We start from the raw sequence: 18785 nt of genomic DNA on the forward strand, positions 1-18785 counted from the left end.
TCGCGGCTCTCTGCCCGCTTGCTCTGTCCACAGGCTGAGCCACTGGCCCCATCCTTGCCCGCCCTGCAGGCAGCAGGAGGCGGCGCCTGCTGCCACTTAGCCCGGCTGGGCGCGCCTTGGGCTTCCCCTCTGCCTGCCCTGTTGGAGCAGGGTGGGCTTTCGGCTGACGGCAAGGCCGAGCCGCTGGCCCATCCTTGCCGCCCTGCAGGTGGCAGAGGCGGGGCATCCAGTAAGCTACTCAGAATGGCCGGGTAAAGGTAAAAAAACCCAATATATACAATGTTATCTTTATTCTAAATGTCCAAAATTATTTGCGGCTCCAAGTGTTTTCTTTTCCCGCAGGCGGGTCCAAATGGCTCTTTGAGTGTTAAGGTTTCCCTACCCCTGCCATAGATCGACTTCTCCTCCATAAATCTGTCCAAGCCCCCTTTAAAGCTATCCAGGTTAGTGGCCATCACCACCTCCTGTGGCAGCATATTCCCAACACCAATCCCACGTTGCGTGAAGAAGTGTTTCCTTTGATTAGTCATTTCATTTCATTTTAACCTTTAATGGCATAAACCTTTGATTAGTCCTAATTCTTCCCCCCAGCATTTTCAATGGATGCCCCCTGGTTTCTAGTATTGTGAGAAAGAGAGAAAAATTTCTCTCTGTCCACATTTTCTACCCCATGCATAATTTTATAGACTTCAATCATATCCCCCCTCAGACGTCTCCTCTCCAAACTAAAGAGTCCCAAACGCTGCAGCCTCTCCTCATAAGGAAGGTGCTCCAGTCCCTCAACCATCCTTGTTGCCCTTCTTTGTGATTCTTTGACATGTCAGCATGGTGTAGTGGTTGGGTTAGGATACGGGAGACCCCACTTCAAATGCTCACACTGCCAGGAAAGTGTGCCGGGCAACTTTGGACCGGTGGTGCGATTCTCAGCCAGTTCTGGATTGGGAAATATCTGGAGGCTTTGGGGGCGGAGCTTTAGGAGGGTGGGGTTTGGGGAGGGGAGGGGCTTCAATGGGATAGAATGCCGTCGAACCCGCCTTCTGAAGCAGCCATTTTTTTCTGGGTGAATCAATCCCTGCATGTTGTAGTGGTTAAGATTAGGTGCATTCTAATCTGGAGAACCGGGTTTGATTCCCCACTCCTCCACCTGAGTGGCAGAGGCTGGTGAAACAGGTGTGTTTCCACACTCCTACATTCCTGCTGGGTGCCCTTGGGCCAGTCACAGTTCTCTCAGAACTCTCTCCGCCCCACCTGCCTCACAAGGTGTCTGTTGTGGGGAGAGGAAGGGAAAGGAGTTTGTAAGCCCCTTTGAGCCTCCTTACAAGAGAGAAAGGTGGGGTAGAAATCCAAACTCTTCTTCTTCCCAGCCTCCTGGAGATTTTGTCTATCAGGAATGTGAAACCCACCAGTGGTCTGTGTGCCGTGACTTAGATCTGATGCATATAAACCACAGGCAGTCCGGAGGATGGCTTGGAGGGAATCCATGTGGTGGTTGCTCCACATGTCAAACTATTGATGTGCAGCAGTTATCTTTACACACCAGACACCGTCCGCTGCTATCATAAACTGTTCCTTCTGGCACTTTTTAAAGCAAAGTCTGGCAATGTGCACAGATATGTGAACAGGCTCAAAAGTTGGGGACCCCTGAATCCCCTGAGTCCTCTCAAAATTGGGGACCCCTTATATTGCTGCATGTTTGTGTGTGTGGTGGGCTGGTATGGGGGCCATAAAATAGTTGTGTGACTCTTCTGGTTGACGCTCACCGCAAACCTGACTCTTGCGAACCTTTGAGTGTGACCATCCACGTTGGCACAGCCTTCTACGGTGGCCAGGATTTCAAGAGAGGGACGACTCTTGGACCGTATTTGTCAGCTGGATTAATTTGGGAATGAAATATTTAACTTTAGTGCCCTTCGGGGAGAAAACTCTTTAACAAAATCTGTATCTGTCAATGATACACAGGCTGCTGTAGGATGCATTCTCCTTTCCAAAAGATCATAGTGAGTTTGTTCATTACTTGCTGTTTCTAGCGTTAGTGTTTGGTATAGTTTGTTTACATATTAGGCTTAGCATAGTGATTGATGTTAGGTTAGGTTAGTTACTAGGCTTGGCTAATGTACTGACATTGCTATGAACTGTTTAGTCTTAGGACGTCATGTTTTGTAGTCTTGGCCATAAAGAGCATAGGTGTCGAACTCGTGGCCCTCCAGATGTTATGGACTACAGTTCCCTTCATCCCCTGCCAGCATGATGCTGGCAGGGTATGATGGGAACTGTAGTCCATAACATCAGAAGGGCCGCGAGTTTGACACCTATTGCCATAGAAGTTGGCGACTTTATCCGCCACCTGTGTGTACGCAGATATTATTATGGAATGATTATTAATGTTTTTCTGTTATGATTATATTACGTTACGCTTATTGATGTTTTTGCCCTGTGTAATGTTGTGATGTTCGCTGTTTATTCTGTTAACATTGTATGCAGTTGGGCTCTGCTGATTGACTTTTTTTGCCATTTTGTGATGCCATGTTTATTGATGTTTGCTGATTCGATTATGTTCTTGGATGTTTATGCCATTGTTGTTCGCCGCCCTGAGCCCTACGGGGGAGGGCGGGATATAAGTCGAATCATAAAATACAAATAGGCAGTAGACCCTCCCAATAGGGCTGCCAACCTCCAGGTAATGCCTGGAGATCTCCCACTATTACAGCTGGTCTCTAGATGATGCACATCTGTTCACCTGGAGAAAGTAGCTGCTTTGGAAGGTGGAGGAGTCTATGGCCGTGGTGGCGAACCTTTGGCACCCCAGATGTTATGGACTACAATTCCCATCAGCCAATTGGCCATGCTGGCAGGGGCTGATGGGAATTGTAGTCCATAACATCTGGAGTGCCAAAGGTTCGCCACCACTGGTCTATGGCATTAGGCCTTTCAGCTTTCCCCTTGCAAACATCACCATCTGCAGGCTCCGTGCTCAAAATCTCCAGGTTAAGAACATAAGAACATAAGAAAGAACCTGCTGGATCAGACCAGAGTCCATCTAGTCCAGCTCTCTGCTACTCGCAGTGGCCCACCAGGTGCCTTTGGGAGCTCACGTGCAGGAGGTGAAAGCAATGGCCTTCTGCTGCTGCTGCTGCTGCTCCCGATCACCTGGTCTGCTCAGGCATTTGCAATCTGAGATCAAGGAGGATCAAGATTGGTAGCCATAGATCGACTTCTCCTCCATCAATCTGTCCAAGCCCTTTTTAAAGCTATCCAGGTTAGTGGCCATCACCCCCTCCTGTGGCAGCATATTCCAAACACCAACCACGCGTTGCGTGAAGAAGTGTTTCCTTTTATTAGTCCTAATTCTTCCCCCCAGCATTTTCAATGAATGCCCCCTGGTTCGTCTCAGCCAGGAATTGACAGCTCTGCCTCCCCTCCCACCACCCAATCCCATGTTCCGGCTTGTTTGAATTTCTGGCTTCTGCTATGAGAGAAATCTCAGACCTTGCATTTAGGTCTGCTGGATGCAGAAACAGCCAATTTCCAGGCTTTGCGGGGAGCCGGCGTGACTTGCACGGCATGCCTGCCAAACAGTTTGCTTTCTGGGTGGTCTGGAAATACATTTAACTTTTGGGAGAGTGCTTTGCATTTCCTGGTTTTGAGAAGAGCGTCACATTTTCCTAGGCTTAGGGCAGTGATGGTGAACCTTTTCGAGACCGAGTGCCCAAATTGCAACCCAAAACCCACTTATTTATCGCAAAGGGCCATCACGGCAATTTAACCTGAGTATTGAGGTTTTAGTGGTTTTTTTTAAAGGTTGGCTTCGAGGCGTGCGTTACTCGGGAGTAAGCTTGGTGGTAGTCGGTGGCTTTGCTTTGAAGCAAACGTGCAACTCTTCCAATGGGTTTACTCAGAAGCAAGCCCCAGTGCCAGCAACCGAGCTTACTCCCAGGTAAAGGATCGCGCTTTAGTTCTTTGCATGAAAATCAATGGGGTTTAACAGCGCTTAACAGGGTTACCTACACTGCTTCCCCAAAACTAAGTCTTAGGTTTAATGCCAATAATTGACCCCAGCGGCCCAGGCCAGCCTAGATGTGGGGGGGGGGGGGCGGGTAGGGGCGACTCTGTTTGCACGTGCCCACAGAGAGGGCTCTGAGTGCCACCTCTGGCAACCGTGCCATAGGTTCGCCACCACTGGTTTAGGGGCTTTGGAATACCGAGCTGTCAAATTTGGTTTGGTTTAACTCGCAGTCCTGAGTTGTGATTTTAAATTTGGGTTTTTTGAGCTTGTAACCTATTTTCCGTGATGCGTTTTACCTATGCTGCAAACCGTCTTGAGCTCTGTGAGGAAAAAAGGCAGCTAATCGGTGTGACAAATAAATAAATTCCAGGGGTCCTAGAAAACGTCTTGACAGATTCAAGACACCGCGCAAAATGAGACCCAGGCTTTAAAACCTTCCACACTTGCGCTGCACAGTTCTTTCAAGAAGCATGCTCAGCCTGGACGGGTGATGTCCCATTTTACTATCACAACATAAGAACATAAGAACAAGCCAGCTGGATCAGACCAGAGTCCATCTAGTCCAGCTCTCTGCTACTCGCAGTGGCCCACCAGGTGCCTTTGGGAGCTCACATGCAGGATGTGAAAGCAATGGCCTTCTGCGGCTGTTGCTCCCGAGCACCTGGACTGTTAAGGCATTTGCAATCTCAGATCACAACAATCCTGTAAGGTTGGCCTGTCAGAAAGGTGTCCATCGGTGTCCAGGTAGCCAATTAGTGGACTTTGTGGCCGAGCAGGGATTTAGACCCTGCTGTGAGAATTGGGCTCTTCCGTCTGCATCCTCCGCTGCTCTTTCTACCCAGCTTCCCGAAAGGAGTTTATTGACTTTTCTGAAGGGCTTTCCAGCGAAACCACGTCATTTATTTTGCTTTCAGCTTAGGAAGCCTGACCTAGATCAGCCTGCCAGATACGCTCCGGGCAGGGTAGGATGAAGCAAACAGCTCTTTTTTTAAATGAGCTGGATGCTGGGAATCCAGTTTGTTTTAGGAGATAATGTAACCTCCCCCCCCCCCCCCATGAGTGCGTGGGCGGGTGCATGGTTTTTTAAAAATCACCACCGTCGAAACAGCGAGAGAGGCAGCGTCCCCTGCCCGTCTCACAAACGTTGTGGATGAGAAGCAACTTCTGAAGATGAATGGCCTGTGGAAAAAGCGTCGGGCCTCGTCTCGCTGAATGGAGATGACATGTGAGTTTCGGGAAAGGGCGCATGAAGTGTGTGTTTGTGTGTGGGAAGCTAGATCTGAAGGCAGCCCGAGCTGTAATCGGTTTGCAGAGAGGAGAGAGGCAGAAAATTGCCGGTGCTGGGCGAATATTTCAGACCGTTAACTGTAAACAGGCAACCCGCATCGGGCAATTATCAGGCTATTACCCGTTCGATGGTGGTGCGGGCTGCAAGGGAGAGCCAGAGATGATGGGCAGAGGCAGAGGAGAGCAGCAATTATCTGGAGCCAGGCACTGCTTGTGCCAGAGGCCTCGGATGAAGATGTGCAAAGTTTGGAAGGGGCTTGCCAGAGACTTGGCGAAAACGGAGGCTTATGGGGCGAGGATGATAGTCCCACAATCAGCAAGGGGACAACTCCCAGGCACAATCAGCAGGGTGCCAGCTCCTAGGCACAATCAGCAAGGGGCCAACTCCCAGGCACAATCAGCAAGGTGTCAGCTTCCAGGCACAATTGGCAGGGTGCCAGCTCCCAGGCCCAATCGGCAAGGGGCCAACTCACAGGCCCAATTGGCAGGGTGCCAACTCCCAGGCACAATCAGCAAGGGGCCAACTCCCAGGCACAATCAGCAAGGTGTCAGCTTCCAGGCACAATTGGCAGGGTGCCAGCTCCCAGGCACAATCGGCAAGGGGCCAACTCACAGACCCAATTGGCAGGTTGCCAACTCCCAGGCACAATCAGCAAGGGGCCAACTCCCAGGCACAATCAGCAAGGGGCCAACTCCCAGGCACAATCAGCAGGGTTCCAACTCCCAGGCACAATAAGCAAGGGGCCAACTCACAGGCCCAATTGGCAGGGTGCCAACTCCCAGGCACAATCAGCAAGGGGCCAACTCCCAGGCACAATCAGCAAGGTGTCAGCTTCCAGGCACAATTGGCAGGGTGCCAGCTCCCAGGCACAATCGGCAAGGGGCCAACTCACAGACCCAATTGGCAGGGTGCCAACTCCCAGGCACAATCAGCAAGGGGCCAACTCCCAGGCACAATCAGCAAGGGGCCAACTCCCAGGCACAATCAGCAGGGTTCCAACTCCCAGGCACAATAAGCAAGGGGCCAACTCACAGGCCCAATTGGCAGGGTGCCAACTCCCAGGCACAATCAGCAAGGGGCCAACTCCCAGGCACAATCAGCAAGGTCTCAGCTTCCAGGCACAATTGGCAGGGTGCCAGCTCCCAGGCACAATCGGCAAGGGGCCAACTCACAGACCCAATTGGCAGGGTGCCAACTCCCAGGCACAATCAGCAAGGGGCCAACTCCCAGGCACAATCAGCAAGGGGCCAACTCCCAGGCACAATCAGCAGGGTTCCAACTCCCAGGCACAATAAGCAAGGGGCCAACTCACAGGCCCAATTGGCAGGGTGCCAACTCCCAGGCACAATCAGCAAGGGGCCAACTCCCAGGCACAATCAGCAAGGTGTCAGCTTCCAGGCACAATTGGCAGGGTGCCAGCTCCCAGGCCCAATCGGCAAGGGGCCAACTCACAGGCCCAATTGGCAGGGTGCCAACTCCCAGGCCCAATTGGCAGGGTGCCAGCTCCCAGGCACAATCGGCAAGGGGCCAACTCCCAGGCCCAATTGGCAGGGTGCCAGCTCCCAGGCACAATCGGCAAGGGGCCAACTCACAGGCCCAATTGGCAGGGTGCCAGCTCCCAGGCACAATCGGCAAGGGGCCAACTCACAGGCCCAATTGGCAGGGTGCCAACTCCCGGGCACAATCAGCAAGGGGCCAACTCCCAGGCACAATCAGCAGGGTTCCAACTCCCAGGCACAATAAGCAAGGGGCCAACTCCCAGGCACAATCAGCAAGGGGCCAACTCCCGGGCACAATCAGCAGGGTTCCAACTCCCAGGCACAATAAGCAAGGGGCCAGCTCCTGGGCACAATCAGCAAGGGGCCAACTCCCGGGCACAATCAGCAAGGTGTCAGCTTCCGGGCACAATCGGCAAGGGGCCAACTCCCGGGCACAATCAGCAAGGTGTCAGCTTTCGGGCACAATCGGCAAGGGGCCAATTCCCAGGCACAATTGGCAAGGTGTCAGCTTCCGGGTACAATCGGCAGGGCGCCAGCTCCCAGGCACAATTGGCAAGGTGTCAGTTTCCGGGCACAATCGGCAGGGCGCCAGCTCCCAGGCAGAGGTCCATTGATGTTCGAGGGGGTCTCATAGGTTTGTGGCAGACCACATGTTTTGCTTGCTCCAAGGCGCAGGTTGAGTCTTGAGCAACTCCTTCATATAGGATACCTCAGATGCAGGCCTAGGGAAGAAATGCTGGAGAGCTGTGGCCAGCCAGACTGAACTAGACCAAGCTAGGCAGAACGGTGGCTGGGTTCACACATGCGGAAGAATGAAATAGTGGAAAGCAGAGATGGCCAAGTTGATCCAGTTCTCTCGCCTTTTAACACAGGGGAATATTTCAGAATATATTTCTCCCACCTTCAGGGGGGGACTTTTTGGCCCCTCATTCTCCCTGCATGTGTGAACTAGGCCTTACGTTGAGATTATGTCACACCATGTTAAATTGAAGGGGCTGCTGTATTTCTGAAAGAATGAATGGCTTGATGGTGAAGCACACCCGGCTGGGTCTTTGGTCGTTTTCCCACTTACCGTCTGCGGCGCGCTACTGTCGCCAAGTAGCGCGGGGTCCCCCGGCACTCCCCACTACAGGGGCGGCGACAATGCAGCCGCCCCGACGCTGCCGCTGTTGCGCCCCCTCAGCGCATGTCATTCCTGGCGCTCCTCAAAATGAAGCAGCACAATGCATCACCTTTTTGATGCTTGCAGATGCGCCTTTTGATCGCGCCAGGAGCCGTCGTGGGTCGCGGGAAGCTCCGAGGCGTGCCAGAAATGATGCACGCTGAGAGTAGCACGCAGCAAAGGGGGGTTGAGGTAAGTGGGGAAACGACCTTTATCTTCTGTTTTTTACCCCATTTTTGCCCCTTCTTCCTCTCTCTCCTACTAACGAGGCTGCTCGATGCCCCCCTGTGTGTTAACTCCTGCGTGTTGTTCAGGGATCTTCAATTCAGAAGCTAGAGCTCATGTGGAGGAGTGGGGGATAAAACCCAGTTCTTCAGATTAGAGTCCACCTGCTCTTAACCACTACACCATACTGGCTCTCAAACAAACTAAGTGGGCACAGATCAGAGTTTGGCCTTCCTGCGTATGGGTTTCCTCTCCCATCTCAATGCTAGCGCTTGCTGTGAACCCAGTCAAGGTGACGTTGATTAGATTGCTTGCAAATCCTCACTCTGTCTGGAATAGCATCCGGTGTTTCCAGAATAGTTGCAAAATGTCAGAGCTTTCCAGTAATTTATTGATTTCTTGGCCTTTGCTGGTGTTTTTTTTTTTATTGGTGTGTGGGGGACATTAGGAGAACTTGGATTGGAGACAAGAACTTGGCTCCGTGGATTACTCGAGGGCCTTTTGCGCTAGATGAAAAGAGCTTTGCCGGATCAGATCGAGGCTACCTCTAGGCGATTCCCTTAGTATCTTACCATGACAGCCTGATACCTTCAGAATGTATCGGGAAGGGTGTGGGACAGCAAAATGTCCCCATATAGTTTAGTTATTAGTTTGTGTCACGATCTTGCCCGTGGATTGGGTGGCGCAATCCGGCAATCGTTTGTGGATTCTTTTCCCATCCAGCACTCCAGCCTGCTAAGTTTCATAAGCTTTTATTTCAAGTGAAAATAACAAAATCTTAGTACAGTTCTCTTAGCAAAACAAGTTCCTTTTAAATTTCATTGTCCTCTCTCTCAGGAGCCCCTGGTAGAGAGATGCTTCCTAGTCAAACCCCTCAGGTGGAATCTTTTGTTTTCACCTTCCCAGGAAAACTCCGCCCTGCCATGAGGTAGATCTAAACTTTTGAATTCTGCTGGTCCAATTTGAATGGCATTTCCTGGGATCCAAGCCCTTTACCATCCTTGTGTGACTTCCTTGTGTGACTTCCTTGTGTAACTTCCTTGCTTCAGCAATAGAATCTCTCCGTCACAGTTTGTATGCTTCATTTTTACCCTCCTTTCTTCCCAATGGGGACCCAAGGTGGCTTACATTGTTCTCCTCTTACATTTTACCTCACACCCACCCTGTGAGGTAGACTAGGCTGAGAGTGTATGATGGGCCCAGGGCCACTCAACGAACTTCCATGGCAGGGTACCAAAATTCCCTGTCTCGTGAAAATGGAAGTTCCACATAGCTGTCGTAGGAGACGGCCATTGTTATATATCTCAGCAGCAGTGGCGTAGGAGGTTAAGAGCTCATGTATCTAATCTGGAGGAACCGGGTTTTGTTTCCCAGCTCTGCTGCCTGAGCTGAGGAGGCTTCTCTGGTGAATTCAGATTAGCCTGTACATTCCAACACATGCCAGTTGGGTGACCTTGGGCTAGTCACAGCTCTATGGAGCTCTCTCAGCCCCACCTACCTCACAGGGTGTTTGTTGTGGGGGGGAAGGGCAAGGAGATTGTAAGCCCCTTTGAGTCTCCTGCAGGAGAGAAAGGGGGGATATAAATCCAAACTCCTCCTCCTCCTCTTCTTCTTTCTTCTTCTTTCTTCTTTCTTCTTCTTCATCCATGAGTATATCTAATTCCCACTGGGAGGGGGAGTCTCGAGATGTCTGTACGCCCCTCCCTTTTTTGTGAGTGGGGTGGATGCAGGAGATTTTAGATTGTGTTTGGATTTTTAGGATGGGGTTTTATTGTGATTTTACTGTTGTTGGATTTTTACTGTTTTGATTTGCTGTGGTATGGCTTTTATTGTTACCTGCCTGAAACTGTGGTAAAGAGCGAGGAACACATGTAAATAAATAGAAATAAAGTACAAATAGAAATAATGTACGCCCACTGGCCATCACTTTTGTGGCAACTGAGTTCCCATAAGTGCAAGATTCTTGTTTCACATAAGCAAAGTTTAGCAAGCCAATTAAAGCTGGGCTGATCGCACTTGAACACAAGCAAAGGCACCTTTCACTGAATTCGACCCTGGGTCTTTCAAGGGCAGTATTGTCTACTCTGACTGGCAGCTGTTCCCCAGGAATTCAGGCGGAGGCCTTTCACCTCACTTACTTCCTGGTCCTTTTAACTGGAGATGCCTGGGATTGAACCCGGGACCCTTTGTAAGCGAAGCAGACGCTCTACCATTGAGCCATAAACTCTTCCCAGCATTTACCGGTCTGGGTCAGTGGATGAGATTCCTTTTAGTCCGAGGTACCCCTTGCTTGCTTTCTGTATTGTGTGCCACTTTGAGAACTTGCCAGCTTTTGGCCTTGCAACTTGCTCTCAACACTGGCAGAACTAGGGGGGCCAGAAGGGGCATATGACCCAGGTCCCATTCACCTGGGGTGTGTGGGAGGCGCTGAACCCCGCCGCTGAACTCCCCCGCTCCCCCTTTTGGCATGGGGGGCAGGGGGGGTTGGCAGTGGGGACTGGGCATGACTCCTGGGCACTGTTTTGTGGCAGTACGCTACTGGCTCACAAGCTGACTTGAAGACATCTGGAGAGGCATAGGTGAAAATGGTGTCATGCATGTAGCTATTTGATGGCAGAGATATTCTCGGGGTAAGTATTGGTGCCTGCAGGATCACGTTACTAAATATGAATCCCCAGAGCGTCAACAGACCTGCAAACTGGTTTGGGGGAAGTTAAAAACATGGGGGTAGGTGTACCGGATCAGACCGGGAGTCCCAAATGCTGTCCCCGTGGGAACCATGGCATCTGATTAATTCTTCCCAGTGACCACAAGATGTTTTTGGAAAAAACGGGCAGGGCCAGGAGGACTTTGCCCAACATGGCTTCCAGTTGGCCACTGGAATTTGATTGGCGGTGCAGATATTTAAAATTTTTGACTTGGTCAGCAGCTGCTATCCCAGCACCGATGGATCTCGATTGTGTGACTGAAGGTAAGCCGTGTCCGCCATTTTGTTTCTGGCTACGTCTCCTGTGGCAGCCATTTTGTGGCGGTGTCCGCTGATCTCTGACAAAATTCCAAAGGTGCCCACAGGCTCAATAAAAGTGTGGACCCCTAACCAAGCCCAACATTCAGTACCCTGTGATAGTTGGCCAGATGGCGCAGAACAGCAACGAGCAAAATATGGAGGGCAAACCCCACTGTCGTCGCTGCCCAGAACTGGTATTGAGAGGGTCACTGAACATGGAGGCTGATAGCCATGGAGAGTCAAATTCATGCACGTTTCGTCTAATCCCCCTTTAAAAGCGAGTGACCAGAAAATTAAATAGCAGTGGTTCCAATGAAGGCCAGTAAAATATGTACCAAGGCAGTATAACTGGATCACACCATTAGCGGACAATGAAGTAAAAGCCGTATAAAAGCTCGATTGGTGACTACCGTGTTTCCCCGAAAATAAGACAGTGTCTTGTATTAATTTTTGCTCCCAAAGATGCGCTATGTCTTATTTTCAGGGGATGTCTTATTTTTCTGTGTTCTGTTCGTCGGGCATGCTTCCAAACAAAAACTTTGCTATGTCTTACTTTCAGGGGATGCCTTCTATTTCGCACTTCAGCAAAACCTCTACTACGTCTTATTTTCTGGGGATGTCTTATATTCGGGGAAACAGGGTAGTAGCATTTTAGAGGCCAACAAGATTTTCGGGGCATCAGATTTTGAGAGCCAAAGCTCGTTGTATCGGATACAAGTCGGATCGGAGATGTCATAGAGAGAGCAGCAGTGGCGTAGGAGGTTAAGAGCTCGTGTATCTAATCTGGAGGAACCGGGTTTGATTCCCAGCTCTGCTGCCTGAGCTGAGGAGGCTTATCTGGGGAATTCAGATTAGCCTGTACATTCCAACACATGCCAGTTGGGTGACCCTGGGCTAGTCACAGCTCTATGGAGCTCTCTCAGCCCCACCTACCTCACAGGGTGTTTGTTGGGGGGGGGGGAAGGGCAAGGAGATTGTAAGCCCCTTTGAGTCTCCTGCAGGAGAGAAAGGGGGGATATACATCCAAACTCTTCTTCTTCTTCATAGTCCTTCTTTTGCAATATCCCTCCCTGGGGTTACCAACTCTGGTGTGGGAAATACCTAGAGATTTATATGACAAGCTTAGAGAAGAAATCACGGGGCTATTTTGACTGAATGGGCTAGAAAAGACAATAAATGGAAATCGAACTATTTGCTGTTGGGTAAGGACAAAAGGGTTTCCAGCGATGTAGCCCGGTTTTGTGTTTTAGTAAACAAATACAGGAGAGCAGGTGTACAGGAGACCCTTAATCCCTGTAGAGGAATGTTAAAATAAGTTTGACTTTATATTTCAACATTCTAATCTCTTCGTTTGTAGATGATTTGGAATTCGGCTTTTTATGGATTGTTGTTTTACTGGTTGTTAACCGTAAATAAGCTACCACTACCACCACCTAGAGCAGGGGTCTGCAACCTGCGGCTCTCCATCAGCCCCGATTGGCCATGCTGGCAGGGGCTGATGGGAATTGTAGTCCATGAACATCTGGAGAGCCACAGGTTGCAGACCCCTGAACTAGAGATTTGGGGGGAAGGCAGGGTTTGGGGAATGGAGGGGTGTAATGCCACAGAATCCGCCTTCCAAAGCAGCTATTTCTCCAGGGCAGGGGTCTTCAAACTATGGCCCTCCAGATGTTCATGAACTACAATTCCCATCAGCCCCTGCCAGCATGGCCAAATGGTAAGGCTCATGGGAATTGTAGTCTATGAACATCTGGAGGGCCATAGTTTGAAGACCCCTGCTCCAGGGGAACTGTTCTCCCAGAGAATCCTGTCTCCAGTCTATTCCTGGAGATTGGCAACCCTACTGCTCCAAACTTCTGTTCCAGACCCCCCTGGGAGAAAATGGCTGCTTTGAAGAGTGAGCTCTAAGATACTATACCCTGCAGATGTCCCCTCTTTCTAATCTCTAAAGCTTCAGGAATTTTCTAACAACCCTAGTTAAAGAGCCCGGATTTTGGCCTTCTGTGCCTGGCTTATCTCGTCCCTCCTGCGAGAAGTACATAATAAAATGTCACAACGTGGATAGATATGGGCCAAGGATTTCACCTTCCGTAACCCGAGACAGACCTCGGGAGACGGCTCTTCTAGTCTCTCTGTGTTGCTAAATCCCGGATATACCACATCCTGTTCGTTGTCAAAATATGGCTTCTGGATCCTACTAAAGCCGCGGGACTGATGCTCAGGTGTATCAGTCGGAGAAACCGAGAGTCTGAATCTCGGTGGTTGTTTTCTTTGGATTCCTCGAAGGGGAAGGTGACTCGGTTTCCTTGCCTGGTTAGCATGCGCACAAGCATAGGAAGTATGCGCCAAATGCGGCAGCCCCGTCGCCGGGCCGCTCCCAGATGCCAGTCTAATTACGGGCTGCTCTTCTTAGGGGTAGAGGTTAGGCGCTGAAAATAATTACAGTTTGAGTGCCTTTCTCCCTTCTCCCCTTGCGTGTGGTGGCGAGTGCTCGCAACGAAAGCTTTTGATTTCCGTGCCTTCCTTTCAGAGGCAATCTACGGCGCGGGGCTATGTTTCTCCTTGCCTGTTGTGCGGGACTGATTTTTCAAAAAAACCCAACACTTTGACATGCTGAGCCCTCGCACTTTCACAGGCAAGAAACACAGGGTAATGTTTTGGGATATTCCGCAGCTTAGCGGGAGAGCACCTCCTTGTTCTGCGGAAGGTATTTGGTTTAATCCCGGGCGTCTCCAGTTAAAAGGGCAATAGGTGATGTGGTTAGACCTCACCTGAAGAACCGTGGAGAGGGACTGTGGCACAGTGGAGGAGCATTTACTCGGCATGTGAAAGGTCGCGGGTTCTATCCCGGGCATTTCCAGTTAAAAAGCGTCAGGCAGGAAGTGATGTGAAAGACCTTCGCCTGAGACCCTGGAGAGCCATGGGGAAGGGCTGTAGCTCAGTGGTACAGCATCTGCTTGACACGTGGAAGGTCCCGGGTTCAAACCCTAGCATCTCCAACTAAAATTACCAGGTAATAGGTGAGGTGAAAGGCCTCTACCTGGGACCCTGGAAAACGGCTGCCAGCCAGAGCAGGCGATACCGACGGTCTTGATTCAGTGTGAAGCAGCTTTTTTTGTCTTCGACAGTGCCAAAGAAAAGAACTTGCACAACGGTTGTTTTATGTAACACTCTGTCACTGGGCTTGTTGTCTGAAAATCTAGTTTTGGAGGGTCGCCACGTTAGCAGGATCAAGTCCAGTAGCATCTTAGAGACCCGTGAGATTTTTGGGGTCTCACCGTTCGAGAGTCAAAGTTCCCTTGGACAGTCACAAGTCAGAATGAAGATCTCTGGGCTGTATCAATAGGAGTATCAGGTCTAGATCGAGGGATGTAACTGTACCACTCTATTCTGCATGGGTCAGACCTCATCTGGAATATTGTGTGCAGTTCTGGGCACCGCAATTCAGGAAGGATATTGACGAGCTGGAACGGGTCCAGAAGAGGGCAACCAAAATGGGAAAAGGTCTGGAATCCATGCCCTACGAGGAGAGACTTAGGGAGCTGGGGATGGTTAGTTTGTTGACGAGAAGGTTAAGAGTTGACATGATAGCCATGTTCAGATATTTGAAGGGATGTCATGTAGGTGAGGGAGCAAGCTTGTTTTCTGCCACTCCACAGACTTGGACCAGGAGTAACGGGTTCAAGGTGCAGGAAAAGAGATCCCACCTAAACATCAGGAAAAACTTCCTGACAGCCAGGGCTGTTTGACAGTGGGATGCACGACCTCAGAGTGTGGTGGAGTCTCCTTCTTTGGAGGTTTTTAAAGAGAGGCTGGATGGCCATCTGACAGGAATGCTTTGATTGTGTGTTGCTGCATTGCAGAGGGTTGGACTGGATGGCCATTGGGGTCTCTTCCAACTCTAGGATTCTATGATTTATATCCCAGCGAGAAGGTGTGAGATTTCTGAGTCTCTCTGCATTCAGAGTTCCTTACCACCACATCCCTCCCATCCGACTGAGATATAAAGACTCAGATCTCCATTCTTACTAGTATCTGAGAAAGGGAGTCTTGACTCTTGAAAGCTTATGCCCTTAAAATCTTTCTGGTCCCTGAGGTTCTACTGGATTCAGCTCTGATTGTTCTGGATTTTAGGTGGTTTTAAAGGAGCATTTGTCTCTTAGCCACGTTGGGTAAACGGAACCTCCATTTATTGAAGCAGTATACCTGTACCAGCTGCGGGGAAAGGAAGACTTCAATCTCCCTGTGTTTCCTGTGGGTTTCCTGGAGTGTGTGTTGAACAGAAAAGGACTTTGACTAGATCAGTGGTTTCTAGCCTTTTTTTCCCCACAAGTGTACACTCATTTCCTTAAAATTATACTTCCATATTAGCAAACCTAGTACATAATTTTTTTTCATGTACCCCCAAATGCTCTGGTGCATACTTTTGGGCAGGGACGTAATGCCCATTGAGCAAGGTGGGCAGCTGCCCAGGGCATCACCATGTGGGGGGCACCAAAAATGCTGGGTTCGTTTTTGGGTATTTTTAGTGGTTTTCCGTTTTTGGCCTTCAGGGGGCGCAGTTTTTAGGCTAGCAGCACCAACATTTCAGCGTATCATCAGGAGACTGTCCTTATGCTACCCCCCAGGTTTGGTGCAGTTTGGTTCAGGGAGTCCAAAGTTATGGACTCCCAAAGGGGGTGCCCCCATCCCCCACTGTTTCCAATGGGAGCTAGTAGGAGATGGGGGCTACACCTTTGAGGGTCCATAACTTTGGACCCCCTGAACCAAACTGCACCAAACCTAGGGAGTATCATTAGGGCAGTCTCCTGATGATACGCTGAAATTTTGGTGGCGATATGTCTAAAAATGCACCCCCTGCAGGCACCAATGACCTGGTGCAAAAAAACTTTTTGGTTGTGGTGGGGTGGCCGCCCATGGGGGGGGGGGGGCATCCAACTCAGTTTTGCCCAGGGCTCCAGTTTGTCTCGTTACACCCCTGCTTTTGGGGTTACCCGTACCCCAGGTTGGAACCCACTGGGCTAGTTGAACATCTGGTGCTATCCTGCATTCTTATCTCCATCGATGTTTCTCAAGAGACCTTGCAGGAACAACAGAGCGATTTTACTACAGCCTGAGAAAAACATGTATTATTTTGACTCATTACGCTCTCTTTTATATATGCCTTCTTTTTTAAAAAAATCCTGCCTTTCCCCAGAGACATAGTTCATTTCTCCCCAGTTTTATGCTCTTACCAGCCTTGTGAGGTAGGCCAGACTGAAGCTGCGTGACTGCGCCGTGGTCACCTGGCAAACCTGCATGGCTGAGTAGGGGTTTGAACGGGGGTCTCTCTTGTTCTTAGGTACTATACCCCACTGTGTGAATCCTGGCTAGTGGTAGAGAGAGAATGACAATTCCTTTAGTTTCTCCTCCTCCGCCTCAGAAATAGTTATATGACTCAACCTCTTGACTGCCTTCATTTCACACTTACGAGTGTGGGAATAATTGATTTTCCTTTTTAGGGGTTGTGGCGCTGGGATTGCTTTCCGTACTTGTTGTGTGTATCAGATGGTAGCTCTGGTTTGAACCCCTTCTCTGCCATGGACGCTTGCTGGGTCACCCGAGAATGCTAGTCGCACAGCCTCGCCTTCCTTGCAGGGCTGTTGTGAGGATCGAAGGGAGGAGCAGAGATCGACGTAAGCCACTTTGGGGAGAAAGGCGGGATATGAAGTTGCTCTTGCCCAAGCCAACAGCTCTTTGCATGTTACTGGTGGGTAGTGGGTGAGAGTTGGAGCGGGGACTGGTTCATGCCCTCTTCTTCCTTATTTCTCTGTGGGGCAGAAGTCCACAAAATGCCAGTAGGCATGAGAAGTCAAGGGTTGTTGTGGGCCTGAAAGAGCTAACAGGAAGGGGAAATATTTAACTGTGGAGTGGAATTGAAGTGTGACTTCTCTGTCTTTGTGTGTGTGTGGGTCTCTAGGAGGCAAAAGGAGAGAGGAAAAGCGGAAGTATTCAGCCGGGCACGCCAATTTCTCTTTCCTCCTTTGCCACCCCCTCCTTCGGCTTCAAACGCTTCGGGGTTTCATCCATGCCTGCTGTAATTCATCTGAGAACAGGATGTTAAAACCACGTTGCCGCGTTAAGGGAGTGTTAAAAGGCAGGGCGGTTGCCAAGAATCGGGGGAAAGGGAGCCAGCTGAATAAAACGCCCGCCCCGTGTGCCGTCAGAGGCCCCGAGGAGACGCCGCGTCGAATCTGCCGGCGGCAAAAACAAACAGGGATCATAAAAGCCCAACAGGGTTCTAAAAAGGAATGCTGGTGCAACTAGATGGGCCAGTTTTGAGATGGGAAATTCTGGTCTGGGACCCCAGGGTTTGGGGAGGGCCCTCAGTGGGATATACTATAAATACGCTTGCCAATTTCCAGGTTGGCCCTGGAGTTCTCCAGCTAATACAGTTGATCTCCAGGCAATAGAGGGCAGTTCTCCCCTGGAAAAAATGGCTGCTTTGAAGGGCGGGGTCTAGGGCATTGTCGCATGCCGAAGTCCCTCCCCTCCGCAACCCCCAAATCTGCAGGTGTTTTCCCATCCAGAGCTGCCAGCCGTAGTCAACCAACCAGTGGTGGGATCCAAAAATTTTAGTAACAGGTTCCCATGGTGGTGGGATACAAACAGTGGCGTAGCGCCAATGGGGCTGGGCGGGGCACGACGGGGGCGTGGCCAGGCATTCCGGGGGCGGGGCATAAATAATTTCTCTGTTACTGTAAAAAACTCTTACTGTAAAAAAAAAAGTTCCTAATTTCCAGCTGGTATCTTTCTGTCCATAATTTAAACTCATTATAGCAAGTCCTATTGTCTGCTGCCAACAGAAACAACTACTTCTCCTCTAATTGACTGCCTGTCAAATACTTAATACTTTCAAATACTTAATTTTGTTTCTAGAAATCAAAAGAAGGAGACTTTCCTTAAACCAGGAACTTGACCATATTTCTAAAACATGTTTTTAAAACAGCCCAACAGGGAGAATTATCCCGTTTTCTACCTTTGCTAACCAGCCACATAGGAAACAACAGGACTTCATGATTTTTGGACTTTCTAATAGAATTTCTAACGGAAAAGCAGACCCAATTAGTAACCCCCTCTCGGCACACACAAATAATTAGTAACCCACTCTCGGGAACTGGTGAGAACCTGCTGGATCCCACCTCTGCAACCAACCCTTTTGAGTTTTTATCTTCCAGAGAGGGAAGCAGGTGCCAGGAAATGCCTCCGCAGGTGCGTAGGAGGGAATATAAAGTTAGTAATTCTGGATTTTAAATGATGGTTTTAAGGTTTTATGTTATTTAAGTGTTTATTTGTTGGTTTTAAATGTGTTGTACACCGCCCCTTCAGGTGTAGGCGGTCTATCAAATTTGCTGCCACAGGAAGTGCTGCCATTGGAATATGCTGCCACAGGAGGTGGTGATGGCCACTAACCTGGATAGCTTTAAAAAGGGCTTGGACAGATTTATGGAGGAGAAGTCGATCTATGGCTACCAATCTTGATCCTCCTTGATTTGAGATTGCAAATGTCTTAGCAGACCAGGTGCTCGGGAGCAGCAGCAGCAGAAGGCCATTGCTTTCAC

The 18785-nt window shown here is 50.0% G+C and overlaps 1 protein-coding gene across 4 annotated transcripts in view; it reads left to right on the forward strand.

The window, feature by feature from the left end:
* Positions 1-18785, forward strand: part of GDPD5 (glycerophosphodiester phosphodiesterase domain containing 5) — a 152092-nt gene that overhangs the window by 14675 nt on the left and 118632 nt on the right. The window contains exon 1 of one of the 4 annotated variants that reach the window (XM_048493780.1): positions 5006-5228. The exons of 1 other annotated variant lie outside the window; for it this stretch is intronic. The gene's annotated coding sequence lies outside the window, so the exon portion shown is untranslated. Of the gene's footprint in view, positions 1-5005; positions 5229-18785 lie in introns of those variants that run through there. 2 more of the 4 variants (XM_048493779.1, XM_048493777.1) reach the window with 2 other exon arrangements.

This window comes from Sphaerodactylus townsendi, linkage group LG04 (genome assembly GCF_021028975.2).
Source record: "Sphaerodactylus townsendi isolate TG3544 linkage group LG04, MPM_Stown_v2.3, whole genome shotgun sequence".
Lineage (NCBI taxonomy): Eukaryota > Metazoa > Chordata > Lepidosauria > Squamata > Sphaerodactylidae > Sphaerodactylus > Sphaerodactylus townsendi.